Raw genomic sequence first — 17,938 nt, 5'->3', positions numbered from 1 at the left:
ACTTGTCTGTTTTACTCACTAAAGCATAAGCTACCTGAGAGGAGGGATTATGCTAATCTTCACAACTATAAGCCCAGTGCCTCAGAGAGTTCCTGCCACCGAATGAATATTATGAGTAATATATTAGTACCCTACCTACCCCATTGCCAACTAGGCTAATCTTTCTAAAACAGAATAGATATTTAGTTCTCTGAAGTATCTGATCAGTACTCAAAACTTTCAAGGTTAGCAAAAACAAGAAAAGATATCATCAAAAACAAGAAAAACAAGAATTGTCGAAGCCAAGAACAGCCTGAGGACATATGACTGCTAAATATAATGTGTCCTGAAACAGAAACAGGACGTTAGGTAAATCTAAGACTATCTGAATAAACCATGGACTTCGTAAATAATTATGTATCAAACTGGTTCATTAATTGTAACAAATGCCCCATATTAATATTTTAACGATAGAGAAAGTGGGGAAATGAGTGCAGGATATGTGGAAACTCTATTAACTTCTAATTTTTTCTGTAAATCTAAAACTTCTCTAACAGATAATGTCTCTTTAACAAAAGAAAACATCTTAGCTCATTTCATGCTCCTGAACACAAATTCTTTTGAACAGTACCTGTTTGCCAAGCTGATTGTCTACATCACTCAGGGGCATTTACAAAAAAAAAAAATATTTATTTCAAGGTACCACTCCTGGTGTTTCTGATTCATGAGGTCTGAGAGAGGGCCTGAGAATCTGTTTTATTTTGTTTTATTTTTTTAGGCGAGGCCACCCTTGGTTGACCTCACAGATTGCAGGGACCTTGTCAGCTTACAATCCCTTATTTATTTTATTTTATTTTATTTTATTTTTTACGCCTACAGCACCTGGTCTTCCTAGGTGGCCTCCCAATCCAAGTACTAACCAGGCCCAACCCTGCTTAGCTGCCGAGATCAGACGGGATCAGGCTTGTTCAGGGTAGCATGGCTGAGAATCTGTGTTTTAAACAGGCGTCCTTGGTGATGCTAACAAAAGGCACAGTTTGAAGAATACTGCTCTGAAAGATGTTTACACTGAGGGTGACAGATGTTACCAACCTTGCCCAGTATTGCACAGTTTTGGCCACTGGGTGCTTATAATTGGTTCTTGAGTTCTTTTTACAAGACATTATGTTCTTTTATATCTTCCTTAATTTCTTGCATGACAAGATGTTTCAAGCTCATTTTATACATTTCATGCCTAGTCCTAGAATCAGTCATTTATTCAGGAATAGTGGATTCTTTATGGTGGAAATTGTGTTTAGAGATCACAATCTGATCTACTATTTGGTTACGCGTTACTTCTAGGCTTTTCCAGAAAACATGGGAAAAGTTAGAGCATCTTGACTTTATACTTTTATTCAAATTCAGAACTACAGGCAGTAATTCATAAGAAAGCCAACATAATGAAGCAACTAATCAAACAGTTATATAGGAGATGATAACACACTTCTCTCAATCCAACAGTAAAATTATTATTCAGAAAAGCTTCCCTATAATACAAACAAATTTACTCATATATAGTCACACCACATATGTGGGAAATTGCATCAGAAAGGCCAATATTGAGAAATCGTCTAGTAAAATTGATTTTAAATAATAATAAAAAAACACTGAGCATCTTGTCAAAAAGACCAAGTCACTAATAAAGGAAAGACAATCAGACTGATCTTATCCTTTATGGTACCAACACTTTATGTCAGAAAACAGTGAAGTAACATAGTTAAGATACTCAGGGAATAAAATGTAAGTCATGGGTATATATCTACCTAGGTTTATCCTCAAGTATAAAGACAGTAAACAGTTGTTATGAACTCATGAAAGATATAAAAATTTTGTTCTTAACACTAATTTAAAAATGTACCAGAGAATGAGCTTTATAATGTAAATGACTGACAAAGACATAAGGCATCAGCTAAGGACTAGTGGAGAGTGATAGATGATAGATGATACATACATACATACATACATACATACATACATACATACATACATGCATGCATGCATACATACATACATGCATACATAGATACATACATACATAGATACATACATACATATAGATGACAGAGCACCTACATTCTCTCAGAAAACTCAAATCATAAGGAGAATTTCTATGTAAGAAAAATTCAGAACACTATTTCATTTCAAGGGATATATGTGCCATACCGCACTGTGAAGATTTATTCGATCCCATCAGAAAATTCAGCTTTTGAATAGACCTCTGTCCCTTTCAAACTCACCAACACAGAATGAACATTTTAAAAATTTAAAACAGGCATTACTTCCGTTCCCATTCCCTATGCTATTGTTAGGTTCAAGTGAGCAATAATATGATTTTTCTCAACTCCTAAGTAAATAACTCCACAAAGTGATTTATATATTCATCAGTATTTTCAAGACTGAAAAATTATCTCATGAAACAAAGAAAAGCCATGACACCAGATAAAGTCCATCATACTGCCATTCACTCACATCCAGGAAGTTTTCGTATTTAAATGGATAACTCTATTACATGTTGGATAATACTGTAATTAAACACTCTAATATATACCCGAATATGCACAGTATGTATAAGCAACATCTGATTCAGGTAATTTTTACAGACCGATACTTCAAGAAAGGTGACTTTTCTACCTTTCTCTGTTAGCTCTGACTTGATTTCTAAATTTAAAAAATGCATTTTTGCCATCAAATTGACTTTTTGGTTAAAGAATATTTCACCCTCTTCGTTTGTCTATTTCAGGCTTATATACAGATTATTCCAAAAACATTTCTTATACTTTACAAACATGTTATACTCATAAAATTCCATCCCTGAGAAGGTGCTACAGAAGATTCTAAATATTTCTTCCAAAATGTATAGAAATTCAAAATTAATAAAAACATTATAACTTTCAGAAACCAGTGGCTTAACAGATTCAACATAAGAATTATAGATTTCCCTTAAACATCGTAATGTTAAGCTTTAACAAATCACATTTTATGGCCTATTACTCTTAATTATAAATGGCAACTGACATCTCCTTTGTTGTTTCCTTCTCATCAGTGTTAACTTTAATGTTAGGTGGCTTCAGGGCTCTGTCGACAACTCTTCCTTTAGTATTGTACACACACTCATTTGGTGACCTCATTCAGTCTTATGGCTTTAAATAACAGCTGATGACTTCCAAATTTACGTGTAAACCGTTGAGACCCAATCTCATATATCCAACTTCCTACATAACATCTCCATCTGGATGTCTATTATACCTCTTGATCAACCTTTTCTAAACATAATACCTAATCTGTTCCCCACAAACTTACTCCACCTTTAGCTTTTCCCATTTTAATTGGTGGAAACGCCAAACTTCCAGATATGCAGATCCAAAACCGTGGAGTCATCTTTCACTTGTCTCTGATCTTTATATTTCACATGTAATTCATCAGAAAATTTATATGTCTACCTTGAAATTATAACCAGCATCTGACTACCTTTACCACCTCCACTGACATAAATCATTCTGCCCTGAGTCATTCCTCTCTTACCTGGATTGTGATAAATTGCCTTGAACTGGCTTCATGCTTTTAACTTTTGCCTTTCAAAGTATATTCTGAAAGCACCATATTAGTAATCATTCAAAATTTGTTGGAATGGGAGAGAAGATTTTGATAAATGCCTGTTGAATGAATAAATGAATATATAAGTCAAAAAACACATTGGCTTTAACTTAAGATTTCTCTTCCATGGGCCCCACCATAAGCAAACATTATGTTTACCATTATCCACTTAACTCCTATTTTAATAAAATGACTGGTGTTAATATTGCGTTTTCAATTCTTCAACATTATTTAGGATCAGACTAAGTCCTAGCACTGTCAATGTCAATGTTCCCTGCTTCATGAGTTGAGGCTACTATTTGGTGCCATAGGCATCTCAAGCTCATGTCCAAAAACTGAAAATATCATTTCCTACCACATATCTACCCCCTGTTTTGTCTCTACTTTTTTTCTGTCTCAGTGAATGATACCATTATATATCCAGTTCATCAAGCCAGGGATCTAATCATCATTCTTTGCTCCTTTCATCTTCCTCTAGTCCTTTCCATGCCAGTTGTCACTCTCCCGGTTTTATTCACCATGAAATTTCACCTTATAATAGATATCAGCAAATGTTTAGATCAATAATTGGAAGGCTGGCTGACCACTGGAACTACCCAGGGGGTTAAAGTACATATTTCTTGGTCCTCTTCCCTGAGAATTGTGAGTCAGAGGTTCAGGGTTATAGCCTAGAAATCTGAATTATGGGCAAAACTTCCAGGAGTAGTATTACCTCAGACCAAAATTTGAAAACCACTAGTTAGGCCACAATGGCCTTGTTGATGGCAGTGGGAACGAACAAAAAGAGAGGAATGGGAGGTAGTATTTGAACTTTTGATGTTGGCAAGAGTTCACTTGGCGACTGAATGGATACAGTAGTTAAAGAAGAGGGTTGTGTTGAAATGGTCCCAGATGCAAGAGGAGAGAACTAGAGAAGAAAGTTTATTTAGAAATGGCGGGATAAATTCAGTTTGTGGGTTATCACATTTTAAATGACACCAGGACAGCCAAAGTAATGGTTATACACAAAAACAGAGTGACTGGTCATGATTACAAAGTTAGATATGGACATAACCAGATAGAAATGGAAGGTGAGGCTTTTGAAAGTATGAGCTTGTTGTGGAAATATCCGGATTAAACCCTCAGGAGCTACTGCTGCTCTCTTACCCATTAACTTCAGACTTCAGTCCAGTTCTGGCTCCCAATTCCAGTTCTAGGCATTCCTGGGGTGACTTGTCACTGACACACAATAATCATGTAAATGACAGAAGGCTTGAATCTTCTGAAAACTGCAGTGATTAAGACTCCTTGACGAACGCACGTCCCTCTAGTGAATGCTGCGTTACTACCTCATCTCTTTTTCATTATGTTTTTCTTTGTGCCTTAGTTTCTATGAAATACAATTTGAAGACTTTGTACACCTATTTTCCTTTGATGGTATTGGTATGCAGTGTGAAGGTAGGGTATGTAGCGCGAAAGGTGAGCTACCCTTTGATCCATAGGCTCCCCATGGTTTTAGCTAAGGAACGAATGCTGGTGTGTATTCCGTATAGGGCTCTACTTAAAGACTCAGGTTTTCCTGTTTTCCCTTCACTCTGTGGGTAAATGGTTTGTTAGCAATCCCAGCAGGAATCTGTCTGTTGCGCAGGTTTCCCACAGTCTGGCGGCAACACGCCGCAGGCTCTGAATATAGGTTGATTTAACATTTAGTTCTCTTGCCCCCTCCTTACATTAGAATCTTCAGGAACAGACATATCTGGAAATAATTACACATTAGAATAATGCAAAGTTAGTTTGCATTGGTAGAGTGCAATATACTGTTTTAATATCTTTTCTGTGTCTACTGAGTGCTACTACTCTACGGCCATGCTTAATTCATAAAGTACTTTTGATATTTTACATATTTAAATACTAGGAGTGAAAAGACTTAAAACAGGTTTTAATAAAATCAGGTACAATTCTCTTTGAAGTTCAAAATCTGGACCCTCTTTATTGAGTTAATTTTATTTATAACTCAGGAAAACATGGATTTACTTCATAAAAATACCATTTAAGGTTAATAATTTATTGGTTTACTCAATAGTGTCAACAGTTCAGTGTTTGGGAGAAATTGTAGAATTTATTATTAGGCTTAGAAAATAAAACTATGATAAAACTATGCTTAGTAAAAAACATTCAACAGGATTTTCAGTTATAGTTTTTAACTAAAATCCAGAATATTTTTCACTGACAAAAATGTCTGTCACACATGATCAGGATTTGAAAGGGTATTGCATAGAAGTATTAATGACATCTGTGTTTCTTTGCAACAGTGTTTTTTTCTCATTCCAGACTCTATGCAAGAAGGAATTCTTCTCACTACGTACATTTAACTCCCCTCCATTCCTCTCTTTCAGGAGATAAATTTGATCCCTCCCAGAAAAAGCAGAAAGCTTCAGCCACATAGCTTAAACAACATAGAGCTGTTTCAGAGCCTAAGAGGCAAAGGCCAAGTCCAACTTCCCTACGGTTAGGAGTAGGTCTCTAAAATGAGAAGTTGATATTGTAAAAGAAAAATTTTCACACTTGTTAAAAACAGTAAGAAAGAGGGGTCAAAAACTATCCCAGTAGGGGAGAGAAGTTGAACTCAACACCAAATACAAAGAGATGTAGCCGAGCCCCTGGTGATTTTAATGCCCCTGGTATTTTTGGCAGCTAGAATTAAATAACTAATTCTTAAATAGGCCTTTGTTCTCATTAATAGCTCTTTCGCTCAACTCCTCAACTCCTTTTGTTCTCACGGCATCATTTTGTGTTGCTGATGTGCTGTTTGTCAAGCAGGAGGAGATAACTTCGGGTGTCAAGGAGGAATTTATGGCTTTGTTTTGCAGAAGGAAAGAATAGTCTCCAAGGTAGCTGTGAGGAGCTGCTGGCACCGAAGTCTAATACGAAAAAGTGTTATCTTTGACTGAAAAAAAACACCCTTCCTTCAGTAACAGGGACAAGTGGGGGTTTGTAGCTAATGTGCAATGTGAGAGACTGGATAGACAATTACTAAGAGGAACTTTATTGGGTATCAAAGGTGGGGAAATTCTCACTAAACTGACGGCAATATCCTTGCTAAGAAAGGGGACCTTGGATTAGGCCTAGTCTTGGTGTCAGAGGAGCCTGACTACAGTGTGGCTAAGGCGAAACACTTGTCAAGATTCATATTAAATGTCATAAAGTGCATCTTGGAGCCAACAGAGAAGTGCACTCAGGATCAGAAAGCACCACAGTAATTAAAGGCTACCATCACTTCCTTACCGAGGACGTACAAGATGAGAAAGAAAAACCTTGAAAATGTAGAGTAACAGGGTGAGGCCGGGGTTACCATGACATGCATGAGCGTAGGTAACAGAACTATGGCATTTGAAATAGTTTGGACCTGCAACATGGGTGTATATGTGGTGGTGTTCAAGAACGAGCATCTGTAAACTTGCAAAATGGATTATCCAATTTTTTACACCAAACTAAAGTCCCTGAAGGATCAAATATATAATCTTTAAAAATGTAGGTAAAGAAAAATAATATAAAATTATAAAAATAAACTTCTTTCACCCACCCAGAGACACTGGGTTTCATGGAGGTACCAGTAAGGGGAAATCCCAATAAAAAGAGTAAATAGTGTTCTCTTAATCTGATAATCCCCTCCCCCACCCAAAGATACTAGGGATAGGGGAATCCAACAGAACAGAACACCCACCTAGGAAGAGCTCTTTGCCCCCATGGGCTCAAGAACCTTCCCTCCTACCAAAAGACACCAGGGGACCTTACTGTAACAGTAAGGAGAATTCTTCCACAGTAAACCGCTTACCGAGAAAGTGCTCTCTGCCCCAACCAAACCTGAGGCTCCTTTCCCCCACACGGAGACATCTAGCCAGGCAATACCAACAGAGATCAGTCCCACAGAAAAGCGGCTAGGACCAGTTCATTTGATTCCCAAACCCAATTACAATATGGTAGGGTGTCCCCCGACACCAACAAATAATCCTCATACAGCAAGAAGGTGTCCCCAAAATTCAACTCAATTCTGACTCTATTTACTAGGAAATCACATTAGATTCCACAAGTTAAGGGTTCAGTCCTACAGGACTGCCCTCCTCTCACACAAACACACTTCAGATGTCAGCAAAAAGCCCAGGCTTTTACTGTGCTTCTGAACAACTGGCTATACATTGAAGGTTCCCACAACCCCTCCTTGAGTTGGATTAATTTGCTAGAATGACTCACAGAACTCAGAGAAACATGTTATTAGATCACTGGTTTATTTTAATACACTATTAACTCAGGAACAGCCAGGTAAAAGACAGGCATAGGGCAAAATATGCAGGAAGGGGCGAAGAGCTTCCATGCTCTCTGCAAGCTAGCCACTATCCCCGCATGTTCACCGACCAGAAAGCTCTCTGAACCCCATCTTCTTGGGTTTTTATGGAGGCTTAATTACATAGGCATGATTGACTAAATCATTGGCCATTGTCCATTAATTCAACCTCCAGCCTCTCTCTTCTCCCTAGGTCAGGGGTTGAGACTGAAAGTTCTAACCCTTTAATCACCTGATTGGTCCTGCTGGCACCCAGCCCCCATCCTTAGATGCTTTCCAAAAGTCACTTCATTAACGTAACAAAACACATCTTTTAGGATCCGTGAGCCAGGAATTGTGGATGAAGACCAAAGAAATGTGAGAAGTATATTTTGGTGATCAGAATTACCAAAGATATATTTCTTACAAATCACCCCATCACACTCAGCCAGCGTGGAATCGCTGTCCCATAAACCTGAGTCTCCCTTCATAAACCTCCAGAAAAAAGGCAGTCCAGACTGGAGAAAGTCATTTCATCCTTTCAGAAAGTATAAGCGGAGATTGGTGGAACCCTGATGGCAACAGACACACCAAGCAGATAAAAATAGCTGTTCTTATAAAGTTGTTATTCAGAATTTACAGTGTATGCCAGGACCTGCATTTTAAACCTGAACAGTGATTGCCTGCTAAAATAAAAGATTTAAATAAGACTCAGAGTCCCCTAACATAACAGCCAAAATATCCAGAGTATAACTGAAAATCACCTATCATACCAAAAACTAAGAAAATTACAACTTGAATGAGAAAAGACAAGTGACAGGAACAACTAGATAAGACAGATATTGGAATTATCTGACAAAAGAATTTAAAGCAGCAATCATAAAAATGCTTCGATGAGAATTTATTAATCTTGAAACATGAAAAAATAGAAATCTCAGCGAAGACAAAGAAATTATAAAAGTAACCAATGTAAATTACATAACTGAAAAAATGCAATAACAAATTTACAAAAACTCATGAAATTGGCTCAGTGGTACAGTGGAGATAACAGAAGATATAATAAACTTAAAAACAGACGGGTAGAATTTAACCAACCATCTGAACAACAGTGAGAAAATAACTGAAAAAAAAAAGACATGAAGAGAGTTTCAAGAACCTGCTTAACAAAAGGTCCAATGTTCATGTCATCATAGTCCCAGGAGAAGAGAAAGAAAAGGGGTGAGTGAGTATTTGAAGAAATAACTGAAAACTCTCCAAATTTTGCAAAAAACACAAAGCCACATCTTAACCTACTCCTTCTAGATCCTGAATATTTTCACTTTTATGTTTGGTTTTCTTTTTTTCCTCAACAGTTTATAGTTTCTTGTTTAGGTCAAGGTTCACAATTTGTTGAAAAGGCTAGCCTTCCTCCACTGAATCGTTTTTACACTTTCTTCAAAAATTAAAGCTACAGTTGACTATTTTTGTATATATTGACAAAATGATCCTAAAATTCATATAAAAATATAGGGGATCTAGAATAGCAAAAACAATCTTTAAAAAGAAGAAAATCAGAGGATTCAGATTTCCTGATTACAAAACTTACTACAAAGCTGCAGTAATCAAGACGGTGTGGTACTGGCACAAACTGAGAAATTGATTTATCAGTGGAATAGAATTGAAAGTCCAGATAAACTCTTACATTTATGGTCAGTTGACAACTTAATGGGGAAAGTATAGTCTTTGTAAGGTATGGTGCTTAGATAAATGGGTATCGAGATGCAAAATAATAAAGTGAGATCATTTCTTCACACCAACCACACAAAAAATCAAAATGGATCATCAAATTTAATATCAGTTAAAACTATAAAATTCTTAGAAGAAAACAGGTACAAATCTTTGTGACCTTGGATTAGGCAATGCTTTTTTACATATGTTCAAACACAAGAAACAAAATAAAAATAAAAACAGATAAATGATACTTCGTCAAAATTATAAAATTTTGTACTTCAAAAGACACCATCAATAAAGTGAAAAGACAACCCATAAATAGGAGAAAACATTGGTAAATCTTATACGGGACTCATATGTTGACTTAAGAACTCTCATGCAGTCAGCAGTAAGGTAATAGCAGTGGGTAGAGGCAGAGGAGAGAAAGAGCAATCAGGGAGATCATTTCATAAACTATATAAATGTCTAACCAGTGTACTGTATACTTGAAACTAATAATAAAATAAAAAAGAACTCTCACAATTCAATAATAAAAAGACAAATAATCCAATTTGATAATTAAAAAAGGATCAATTGGCACATGAAAAGATGTTCGACATTAGACATCAGAGAAATGCAGATCAAAACATGATGAGTCATACATAATTCCACACCTACTGGGATGGCTAAAATCAAAAGTACAGACAATAACAAGTATTGGTGAGAGTATGAAGGAATTACAGCCTTCATATATTGCTGATAGAGTTACATAATGGTGCAGTTATTTGGAAAACAGGATAGCATTTCTTCAAGATGTTAACCGCAGAGTTACCATCGAACCTAGCAATCAATTAAACTCCTAGGTGTGTGCGTGCGCACACACATATATACATATATGTATATATTTGACATTATATTAGTGGCAGTGAACTCTTGTTGGTTGATGGAAATTAACAGAGTCATGAAATCAATTGTTGGAGTCATGCCCAGCACTTTTTTTTAAACCAAATGAATAGAATAGAGTAGAATAGAATAACTAGAATAGAATAGAATGAACTTTTCACAGTGCATGGCTTTTGGAAAGTTAAATATACATTGCCTGGCTCCAGTGATAGTACTTGGGACTTAATCGGTTGCAGGCTGCAAAGCGTTAGTATCATCACATAGCAGAGAGTCAGAAAGCTTGTGATTGCAGTCTTGTTCTGTCACCAAGTAATAATGTGAGCCCATTCTTACGCTTGGGTCTGTCCTTGCTTCGGTTCCTTCATCCGGAATAGTTGTGTTTGTCTTCTCTACCTGAAACAATTATCATTAGTTAAAAGTTTACTGTGTACGTTAAGTTCCTTCAATACTCCTGAGTATTAAATAAATATGATGTGCCAGTCCATATATAGGTATTACAGATAGATTTGTACTAAGGTGTATGTATTTGTACTACACATATGGGTGCAGATATTTGGAAAAAATCTCCAGAAATGATTATCTTAAAAGTCTTATTTGAATATTTTTCTTATTGTGACCCCAACCTAAGTCATATTTTTTTTTTCTAATTCTGATTCTAACGTAGTCTGGCCTCTTATCTTATTCAGATTGGAATTTTGCTTCTTTCATTCTTTTTAATAAATCCTTTGCAAAGTTTATTCTAAAAGTGGATTTAAGAATTTCTTAGTTTTAGGTTTTCCTTTACATCTGTGAACCACTTCACAATATTCAAAGGCTTTTATATACATCCATCCTCTAATGACCCTGCAAAGCCAGGTTTCATGACCTGCTTTTACACATGGGGAAGCTGAGGCTTGGAAAGGTGAACTGATTTGCTCAAGTCCCATTGTGAGTGAGAAGCATAGCTGGGATTTCAACCCACGTCATTCGATTCCTAGGCCTTGATTATACGAGTGTGATTAAAAGTTAGACTGCTCTAGGTCCAGGTACTAGAGCTGTCTCAGCCAAGCAAAAATACTTCCCCCAAATGAATATAATAATGAATTGAAAATATGCACACTTTCAATAGTCAATTTCTAACCTATGTTTTCCTTTAAACTATAATCACTGCTATCAAAGGAATGTCTTCCTTGCTGTATTCCTCTATTTACTTAGCAATTCATTTTCTGTTAGGGAACTCTTTTGAAAGTTTGGTTTGCAAACGTTTCGCAGGTACCTTACAATTTCTGATTGCATTGGGTTTCTATCTTGCTGTGTTTTCAGGTGTTTTCATCCATAGTTGGCATGGAGAAGGTCAAGACACATTTTCAGGCAAACTGTGCACTGTATACTAGCATGAAAATATTTCCATGACATAGAAAATGTGAGACTGTAACTTAGTATAACAACCTTGGAAAACTGTATGGCAGTAGTTGCTAAAACTAGACAGACCAAGCTCCACTCCTATATATAACCCACAGAAATAAATACATGTTCTCACCAAAAAAGTATATTTGACTGTTTATAGCAGAATAATTAATACTTGCCCCAAGCTGAAAACCGCATAAATGCCCATAAACAGAATATAAAAATAATAATGATATAGGCATACAATAGAACTCTGTACAGCAAGAATAAATAAACTGTTTCTATATGCGAAAGCACGGCTGAAGCTTACCAACAAAATACTGAGTAAAATAAGTCAAACACAAAAGAATACAGGCCATAAAGCTTAAAACAAGGAAAACTAACCTATGGTTTTAACATATGCACACAAAAACTTGTAAACAAATGTTCATAGCAGCATTATTCATAATAATCAAAACATGGAAACAACCCAGATGTCTATCAACTGGTGAATGAATAAACAAAACATGGCATATCCATGCAATGGAATATTATTCAAGTTATAAAAAAAATGAAGTCCTCATACATGCTACAGCATATATGAACATTAAAAACATATTAAGTAAAAAAGCCAGACGCAAAAGGTCACATATTGTATAATTCTATTCATGTGAAACATAAAGAATAGGCAAATCCAGAGATACAGAAAGTAAATTAGTGGTTTCCAGGGAATACGAGGAATGGCGGATGGCTGATTAACAGGTATAAGGTTTCGTTCGGAGATAATGAAAATGTTCTGGAATGAGGTAGTTGTGATGGCTCCACAACTTTGTGAATGTACTAAAAACCACTGAATTGTCCACTTTAAAATGGTTAAAATAGTAAGTTTTACGTTATGTGAATTTTATCCGAATAATAATGAAAAAATAATAAAAACCAAACACAAGCCCTAATTTGTGGTTTTAGAAGTAAAGATAATACTTTTGGTTCAGGACAGTAGTGACTAGAAGAGAACATGAAGGAGCTTTGAGGTTCTGGTCGTATTCTATTTCTTGGTCTGGATAGTGGTGACATGAATCTATTCACTTTGCAAACATTCGTGGACCTATATCCTTATGATCTGTTTGTAATATATGTTATGTTTCATTTAAAAAATTATAAAAAATTAGTTTCACAAATAAGATGTGTCATAGAGTCTGTTATGATTCAATACGTGGTAGCTTAAAAAGTAAAGCAAAGAATGATTAAAATATACAATACTGCCTCAAAACTGATAACCTATAGGTTATCCAAATGATTATTGACTTGAATAATCCATAGATGTTACAAAGGAAAATTAAAAAACGAATTAGCAACTTTAGTGGCATGAATCAAATACATGTAGTTTAAAAATATTTTAAAAGAATATGTGGAGTAGAAATAGTCAAAAGCACCAACTACTAAGATTTATCTGTTGTATATGTAAAATAATCAATAATCAGTAATCTAATTTGACCACATTGGCATTTCATAAGCAATGCCTAAATTTGGAAAACTCTTCTTATCACTTCTTACTTCTGAAAGCCAGATGGTATTAGATATACAGATGACCAATTTGCAATAACATCTATACAAAGGTTTCATATCGGTAATTGTAACTGGAAAATACAGGGCATATTTCAAAATCGCCATTGTGCATTTACCCAGATATTGTTGACCAAGACACTTAGGAAAAGCCAAAATACTTGGCTATAGAGCAAACTGAACCTCATTTGTTGTTGTTTAAATTTTATTTTCTCTTTTCCATTTTTGGAAAAAGATCTTCAATGATTTTTGCAAATCCAGGTAACATTTGATCTTTGAGGAAATTTTTTCCCCAAAAGAATCAAAGAAAGACAACCAGAATCACTTTGTAAACAAAATCTTATGCAGTGAGCTTTTACAACATTCAGTATATTTGGTACATAGATTTATCAGTGAAAAAGACTATTCATCCAATACTTATCATCAAAATTAAATATAAGTCAGACAAATTTTTAAGGTCTCCTCTAAAGACTCAATACTGTAGACAGTTTTCTAAAAATGGACTATAATATGCCACAAAATATACAAGATTAATCAGCAAGACTGAAAAATACAAAATTTGATTTAATATCAGAAATGAATCTTTTTTTTTTCCCCCCAATGACGTGGGCTTCATTCCTTTCCATAAGCCCTGTTATCTAGTAAAGTAGTACGCTAGTTTGTTTCTCCAATTTCAAGGCTGCCAAATTTCCAAAGTTATAATTGCAAACACTTATTTTAATTCCCAAGTCCTATCGCTTTCTAAGCATATATAAGACAGTGAGATTTCCAAGTGGGTGAGTCCTCAAATGAAAATAAAAAAAGCAAAAAAAACAAGTTTTACTTGAAGACATTTTAAAAAGTGAGGTAAAAATAATAAACATATAGCATCTCTTTTTTCTTTTAGTATGTCATGGCATCTGATACAATTCTTATTGATATTATCGATACTTAATAATAATTAGCTCTTAGCACAGGAATATAAGGTGACTTTAAGGGGTAAAATGCTGCATTTCCTTAGAAACGCCAAGTGCTAAATTTAGCATTAACTAATGCCAACATGAATTGAGAGGAAAAAAAGTATTCACTCCGACCAGCCGTGAATATTCTAAAATTGGAACTAGCCTGAGATGAACTGCTGCTCTATTCACTGAGTCATCGCCTGTGGAATTTCCATTTCAGCTGTTTTGGCTGATTTCCCCACAGACATGTGACCAGCTTCCTTCTTCCACATCCAGCATAATGTAGTCTCATACTGCAGTTATATCCCTCAATTGTATGTGTAAACAGGAAAGGGAAATAGATCCTGATAAAGATTGATTTCTTGGCTTTATTCCAAAACGAGAATGCCTGAGTTGAAATGTCTTTGTTTTACTACCTTTTGTAAATGCTTTGCATCTTGGAGACTTGGTGTTCCTTGTCACTAAAGAGTGTTTTCTTTTGTTCCCCTTTCTAGATGGGTTAAGCTACTTCTATTTTACTCAGAATCTTAAATGACTGCTTGATGATTGCCCTGACCATCACAGGATCGGTGGTGAATTCTCACGATTCTCCATGCTAAATTCCAGCTCTCGGTCCTAAATATCACCTGAAATTTTTATACCCTTCTTTTCAACTTGTGTGTACCTATGTGAAATAATTACTTTTTCATTAAGGTCTTTGTTTTGTTTCAGAAAATTAAATATTGTTTTTGTGTCTAATATGAGAAAAGGAGTTTTATTTAGCTTACTACAATTTATTTAAGCACTGTAGTTTCCTCATTTGAAATAACATGTTTGTCTTCTATGAGTTCCAAAAGATCACTTTCAGATATAACACTACATCCACGATTTCCATCTGAAATAAATAAAAAAGTACAATTTGAAATTTATTTCCCAAAGGATTTTGCTATAATTATTTAAGCTACCACTCGAAATTCTATTTACATTTTAATAGGATAGTTTACCCTAATTGCTTTAGCCCAGATTAAATTTTTTAGATTTAGAACTTTTTGAATAGCTTTTGATAATTTGTGCATTGAATTTTCCTCATCACAATTTTTAGTTGTCTGAGAATGACAACTGCTATTCTATTTAAGTCTATATTATTCCGAAATGTAACCGTTTAGAACTTGATAATTATTTTTCATTGCCTGACTTTTTGTTTCTGTCTAGGTCGTAATATATGTGAGCACAAGAACAAAACTTGTCAAATATGTGCTCAAAAATGTCTGTTTGAATGAACTGACAAAATATATTTTTGTGTTGCACCTCATAGTGCCTCACAGAGCTGGACTCAATAATTACCAGCTGTTTAATAAGCTGGTAATAAGAGATAATAGAATATTCCTTATAATAAGAAGCTATTCCTCAGGGACTCACCCCTTAGTAGTGCTGTTAAGAATCATTGTTTGCTCTAAGTATTGAATTATTTTCTGTAGGCCAAGTGACAATGTTTTTCAGGTCCATGTCAGTGGAAAACTGGAATGAGATGAAGTGTTCTGCTGACAATGCAGGACAGCAAATTTACCGTCAGACAAAATGTAATCACTAGGTAGCTAGTTATGCAACTTTTTCACTTTTTCTTTGGACTCCATTCCTTCTGAGTTATCACCATTAGTGGGTAAGGGTTAATTAACGATGAAAAGGAGAAAATACGTTGAGGTATGTAGCTAACAAAGGATGTGATTCCTGTGACTCAGTTCCCATGTTAAATAGTGACAGAGGGGACTGTGAATAAGGAGCCCCAAGGATCACACGGAAGTTAGTTTTGGATAATCCTCGTCCTGTCTCTTCCGATCTAAGAAAAATACAGGTAAAACTCAATCTAACAAAGTTAATATTGAGGGCCTATTGAAATTAATGACTAAAGAGCATCTCCCAACTTATGGAGAAATTATGTTTTATATTACTAAGTACCACATAAATATCCACTGCACATCCATAGTAGGGAAGAGAGTAGTAAAGAAATGTCACACAGGTGACATTGCTCATTTTGATGCAGAGTATTCTGGGAGGGTACTGTATGAGGTTGAAGAAGCTTGTAAATACTCAAAGGCAAGCAAGAGTGCAAACATTAAATGTGAATCTGAGAACGTATGAGGGAGCCAAGAGATGAAGTGACCTCTGCTGTCTAATAGTGTGTATAATCCACAATACGTGTTGTCTATTCGAGAATAACTATGACTTATCATTTCCCAATGAATTAAACGTGCCCTAATCATCTTCCCATATATATTTCTTAAAAAATTTCAGTACCCAACCTTCTTGTTCATGTCATTGAAATGTAATTTTTATAGTCTCTAAGAAATCCTTAGAAGTCACTTCTGATCTTTTTCTGACGCATGTGTCACATAGTCAGTGAATCACAAAGTCCTATTTGTTTCCTCGATTTGGAAACATTTCTAATATCTGTCCCTTCCCAATAGAATTCCAGTCCCACCCCCTTCATCGCCGCACCCTGAAATTATTACAACAGGCTATGAAATTATTTTCCTATGTCCACCAATCAAATCCACATTGTACATGTCTACTATATTAAACTTTCTGCGTATTTGTTATTTGACTTTCCCTCTTAAATATCTCCACTGGCTCTTAACCATGTCCATAATAAAGCCATAATATGCACTGTGACTGGTTTTCACAGCTCTACAGACTTTGGTTCCACACTGGCAGCCTAACCCTAACCTCTAGCACTTAGCAAACGTGAGTTCTCGTATTTGAGCTAGGTCATCTTTGCCAGTGCTATAGGGTCAATTCCATTTCATATCCTTTCCTTGCGCTTTCTCCCTGGCTGGAATTCATCTATTCTCTTCTCCACGTAACTAAATAGCTACTGCCCCTCCTTTTCCTCCAAACCATTAATTTGGTGTCTGAAACATGTTTGCTGGGATTATTTGGCTGTAAAATGTTTAATATGTGAATTCCTATGTCCTCTCTAAAATTAAGGTGTAGCTCACATTTTACTCCTCTTATCTATATCCCTTGTATTTTGCATGCAGTCAGTAAATTAACTTAAAATATACAATAATGTTCCTAGCTTAAAAATGGTTACCAAAGTGCCCATCAATTCAGATTTGATAAATATAAAAAAAATCATTTGTAATGAGTGATCTGCTTTTTTATGTGTTGTGTTCTGTCAAAGTGCTTAGATAATTGTTTTCCAATTCCCCAAAACATTTCACTTTTTCAAAAACTGCTAAGCAAATCTTTTGTTCAAAAGCAATATATACATAAATTTCAGCTCAGCCTCATATTTCAAATATCACATATTTTGAGTGAGCTGCATCTCAATTAGGCTTTATTATTACCAAATAATCAAGTGGATCTGTTTGATATCAATAATTACTAAGGGGTTATGAATATTCTCAGACAGGGAATCAATACTTTATCTGGAATCAAGGAACAGTCAGTCATAAATATCCTGTTATACCAAAGCTTCCTCTTATTTCTTGTGGATGGGAATATGAAGAATTTAATCTACAGAGAAAAATGATCCTCATATTCTATCAAGTTTTACTCCTACTACTCGGGGCTTTCAATTACATAA

General features: G+C 35.4%; 1 pseudogene; it reads right to left on the bottom strand.

Moving 5' to 3' along the window:
• Positions 1–849: 849 nt before the first annotated feature.
• On the bottom strand, positions 850–969 carry LOC111733936 (annotated as a pseudogene).
• Positions 970–17,938: the final 16,969 nt, after the last annotated feature.

The sequence above is a fragment of the Pteropus vampyrus genome, unplaced genomic scaffold (genome assembly GCF_000151845.1).
Source record: "Pteropus vampyrus isolate Shadow unplaced genomic scaffold, Pvam_2.0 Scaffold701, whole genome shotgun sequence".
NCBI classification, from domain to species: Eukaryota; Metazoa; Chordata; class Mammalia; order Chiroptera; family Pteropodidae; genus Pteropus; species Pteropus vampyrus.
This window is presented reverse-complemented; position numbering and strand designations above follow the sequence as displayed.